Here is a 5,164-nt window from a genome sequence, read left to right as displayed (position 1 = left end):
GACTCACTCTCTCGTCATAGTGAACAGGATGTTTCTATATGCGCACTCTGCTCCAAGCTCAGGCTTCTCCCTCTCCTCCCACTGCACGACTGCTCTCCCCCTCCTTTTTTTCTGGAAAGTCAACTTTGTTCAGCGTCCCTAGAGAGGCAAGCAACAGACAGAAATGGATGGACTTTGTTTCCCAGCCAGCAAAAGCCAAATACGGCTGTGCACATTTGTTCACACCACTTCACAGAGGACTGTTTACAAAACACATGAAAGTACGTAGCTGGCTATGCGGCTAAGCTAATGCTAACGGACGGTACCGTCCTATCAATACAAGGCCTTGTGGAGGACTCCAAGGCACAAGCTGTAAGTAACATCATATCAGTGTTTTGTCTGGGTTTGTTTTGTGTCGACAGTCGGTGACAAAGGGACATGAATACAGTGCAGGTACAAGCAGTGTACATATACACATTGCTAAAGTTTTCTGTAGAGCTAATGTTAAGAAGCACATATCAATACAGTTGATACATTTTTTCGAAATCTAATTAACCATAGTTACTAGATAATACCATAGACTGTTTATAAAGATGGACAGACATGACATCTCCCTCAAAGTGAAGTTATTCAATCTCGATCGCCCCTTGGTGTCTGACTGCAGTACAGGTCCTAAGATCCGCCCCACCATGTTAATGGTCATAGACTGAACTAAAAAGTCAAAGTACACGACAAATAACATTTTCCCAAAGAGGATATCTGTTACTGACAGTAGTTCTTGTCACCCTGATGTTTGTTCAAGTGTTTTCTTTTTCATGATCAGTGCGGTTTTATTGAGTTATTCAAAAAAGGGGGCTTTTCCGCCATGATTGGGAGTGTGACAGCCAATCCGTGCACTTGCATTCAATGCAGTGTCCTGTGATTGGTCTGACGGGGGGTTTAGGCAGGAACTCCCCCACCACAATAATCGCTGCCGTGCAGATGCAGGGATCGCAATGACATCACCCTCACAAGATGGCAATGCTTGTATCCGGAATATTTTTACATCACTTAGGCATAGCTGGGATAAATGGGGGCGCGTCGTCCATTTTTATTTACATACTATGGATAATGCAGATGTGGCTTACCTTCTACAAAATAATACTGCCATGCAAAGTGCATCAAGATATGTAATGAACTGTTTTTTTTCACCAATGTCTCCTAAAAAACGAAGCATTGTTTTTTCAGCTGCTGAGCTTTTGTGATCATACCTCATACTTAGCTGACTACATATCACATGTTATTCAGTGTATTCTGTGCCATTTGTGTGCTAACTTTCAAACAGAAAAAATAGAGTACAGTGAGGGGGGAAAGGTAAAGAGTAATATTCCAGTGTTATCATTGTTATTTCAGGTAGCAACTAAATGATTTAAAACAAGATTAGCTTCTACTTTTTTGTCCTTTTTAAGTCCTGCTAAAATACACTGCAGGTAATGAAGCAGAAAAATAACATGTATGCGATTTAGCTCTTTCTTTACCATTAAAAACATTTTCATGTGGACCAAAGTGTTTTTTAAAGCATACACACTATTATGTTTCTACCAAACTTATTGTTATAATTTTGCAACAGGTGAAACAGCAGGTGAAACAGCAGGTTAGCTTCAATGTTTTTATTTCTTATTTTTTATTTCTTAATTTTGTAATGGTATATATTTATTACATGTCTAAGATGTATAGTTTGAAATCTGACCTTTTCTTTATGATTTTTAAAAATTATTTTTCAAGAAGCTCCAGTGGAAGTGGGGGCAGGGGCAGAAACAGAGGCAGAGTCAATGATGACATGGGCAGAGACAACTGTGGTGGATGATTCGGATCAGGTTTTAATCGCTGGTGAGTGTCTTCATTTTTGTTTGAGTTTTGTTTGTGTTTTAATTGATTTGATTATCATTATTTTAAAAAATACATAATGTTTTTCATCACAAGAAGGGGCACCACCAGCAGGGACACTACCAGCAGCAACAGCAGCAGCAGCAGAGGCAGCTCAATCAAGCACAGCGACAAGAACACAGCAGAACACGGATTGCTGTAGGACGCAGAAGATCCCTTGTTGAAGGGAGAAGAAAAAGAAGGAGGAGAACAGGACAACTCTTGGCCAGCCTTTGGAAGTGAGAAGTTACCTGGATTCCTTGTGCGATATACTGTAGCTACAGCAAAATATTTCATGCAAAATAAATAAAGAGTTGGACGGGCATTTGAAAAGTAGCTTTGTCACAGAGTTTTATTACTATTGTTAATCATGGGTGAAAATAACCAAAGGGCTCCGCTCTCTGATTTATAACATCTCGGAAATTTGTAAGAGGCTTTAAATGTCCTGGCGCAGCCCTCAACCAGTCAGAATTGTGTTCAGTTCCTTCAATCAGAAATTGATGCTCTGACGCATGATATTGTTCGACAAAATCATTCAGACTCTGCTCTCTTATTGCCTGAACCCTACGAATTACAAACCCAAAGTGAAACAAACGCAACCCTCAATAACCCCCCTCTTTCCGATCTTCAACATGTAGAAAATTTGGAAGAGGCTCTAAATGTCTTGACGCAACCCTCTTTCAATCAAAATATCTATATAGACATAAATGATCACAACCTGGGCCATCAAACATGAGTATGATGGGTGGAGAGAATGCTCCACCTAAGCCTAGAATCATTCACAGAAATAATTTTAACAACATTGAAATTAGACAGTTAGACAGTTAATTAGTTACTTAATTTTCCCTCCTCACACTCCATGCCAGATTATGCAGAGTTTTACAATGATGTTATGGGCTCTGCACAAGAAGTGGTAAATAGAGCCTTGTCGCAGGCAAGGCAGGGGGATGTGGTGCAGCTAGAATTAAGGGGAGAAAGTCTTTAAAATGATGTCTCTGTTATTGTTAATCATGATGGAGACGTGAATCTAAACAAATTTCAAAATCTTCTCAACAGGTTAGTACAGTCTAACATGGCCATTATGACCAACAGCACTCTAAAGTTAGTTGTGCAGGTGGTGTGTAGTCCTCGTGGCGGCACAAAAAGAAAACTTGAACATATTTTAGACAGCGATATTGTTCAGAAGAAAATGCGCTGCCTACATATAGTCTACAATGCCGATAATCAGTTATGCTTTGCCATTAACCTAGCACTTTTGCTGTATCCCGATTTAAACCTAGATGAGGCTACTGTAAGAGCCCACAAAATACAGAATCACATTGGATTATCTCCCCATACTCCTGTGTCCTTTAGCCATATTACTAAATTTGAGCAGACTGTTGACTGTAAAATAGTAGTGTTTTATAGAGCAGAGGGTGAGAGAGCGCTTTCCAGATTTCAAACATCTAGTGGGAAACACGCTAAAACAGTTTTTCTCTTCCTTTTCAGAAAACACTACTACGGCATAACTTGTCTGAAAGCATTCTTGGGTACAAGCCATGTGTGGGAATATTGTTACACAGGTGCCCTATATGCAGTGAGCAAATTGCAGAGAATGATGACAGTCACTTGTGCAACCGTTGAAACCAGAAGAAAAGTATTCTGATAAGTATGTGTTTTATGATTTCGAAACATGCTAATGGTTCTGGCGAGCATATTCCCTTTTATATCAGCACAGAAACTTTGAAAGGCGAGAAATGGGGTTCTTAGGGTGTCGATTTTGTTAAACAATTTTTCTAAGATGTTAGAAGAAAAAAAATATGCCAAATATGTTTTCAGCGCTCACAGTGCCAAAAGTTTTGACGGTGATCTGCTTCTCAATTATTTATTTGGTCAAGGTATAACCCCTGCCATAATCATGCAAGGCAGCAAGGTTCTACAGTTTCAGGACCAGACATTCCATCAAATTTACATTGACTCTCTCCCATTTTTGACACTGCATCTATCTCAGATGCCAAAAGCCTTAGGGTTTGCTGAGGAAAGTTTAAGTAAAGCTTACTTTCCCCATGTTTTCAGCTCTGAAAAGCATTTAATAATGTAGGCTGTATTATGTAGGCTCCTATCCACCCCCTGAAGCCTACGGTGTAGAATGTATGTCAGAGATTGAAAAGCAAGAATTTGACGCATGGCACACGACCAAAACCAGTGGAATTTTTGATTTAAAAAAAGAAGCGATAGTTTATTGCTATAATGACACCAAAATTTTGGCCACAGCATATTCTAAGTTTCGTAGCAAGTTCATTGCAGAGACCGCTGTTGATCCTTTCAGCTGTATTACGATTGCCTCAGCGTGCATGAAAGTTTTCAAATCAAATTTCTTTCCCTCACTTGACAAATACCGTCGGCAAACTAAGAGGTATTCAGACATAGGCATCCAGTGGTTAGAATAGGTGCCACTCAACAAAAATTTCTCTTTCAACATGTTTTAAACTTGGGGGAGAAAAAGCTGGGGTGGTACGTTGTAGACGGCTAGGCAGAAATTGACAGCATTAAAAGAGTGCGGGAATTTCTTGGTTGCTTCTATCATGGGTGCCCGCAATGTCTCTCCTCTATTGAAGTCAACCCACAAACAGGCACCACTTTTGAAGTGCTGCACTCCGCCTGTCAGGAAAAACTGCAAAACATTCTTTACGAATATAGGTTGCTACCATTTAACCAGCATGGAAAATATTGTGGTCGAGTTCATCTGGGAGCATGATTGAATTCAAATGAAAAACTCTCATCAATGTTTGAAAGATTTTCTTCAGCAATACCTCAGCCTTTGATACCCTATGATGCCCTGTTTGGCGGTAGGACCTGTCCTGCTCATCTTAGGTACACAGTTGGCATAAGTTTTACTTAATCACTCACAGCTGTCTCCTCCTCTCAGTGGTTTTTCCTGTGTATTCACAACCGCTCTCTCACTGTTAGCCCGTTAGCTTCGTTAGCATTAGCTCTGGTTAGCGATGGCTTCTCCCTGCTATTCTCCCTCTTCTGCTCTCTCCTGCTCAGTGTGTCAGATGTTTAGTTACTCCTCTGCCTCCTTCAGTGATAGTGGTACCTGTAACAAGTGTAGTTTATTTGCTGCGCTGGAGGCGAGGCTTAGCGATCTGGAAGCGCGGTTCCGCACCGCGGATAATCCCTCTGTAGCTGCGATAGCTAGCGAGCCCCCTGTAGCCGGTGCGGACCGACATAGCGTAGCCTCTGCTAGCCGTCCCCCGGCAGCCCCCGTGCAGCCGGGAGGCCTGGGTGACTGTCCGAG

General features: G+C 41.2%; 1 long non-coding RNA gene across 1 annotated transcript; it reads left to right on the top strand.

Annotated features, from left to right (window-relative positions):
• The first annotated feature begins 266 nt into the window (after positions 1–266).
• On the top strand, positions 267–2,203 carry LOC121941714. Its single transcript, XR_006105773.1, has 4 exons — positions 267–351; positions 1,589–1,612; positions 1,744–1,848; positions 1,942–2,203. It is a non-coding gene; the product is annotated as an uncharacterized LOC121941714 (long non-coding RNA).
• The last annotated feature ends 2,961 nt before the right edge of the window (positions 2,204–5,164 follow it).

This window comes from Plectropomus leopardus, chromosome 4 (genome assembly GCF_008729295.1).
Source record: "Plectropomus leopardus isolate mb chromosome 4, YSFRI_Pleo_2.0, whole genome shotgun sequence".
Classification (NCBI taxonomy): domain Eukaryota; kingdom Metazoa; phylum Chordata; class Actinopteri; order Perciformes; family Serranidae; genus Plectropomus; species Plectropomus leopardus.
This window is presented reverse-complemented; position numbering and strand designations above follow the sequence as displayed.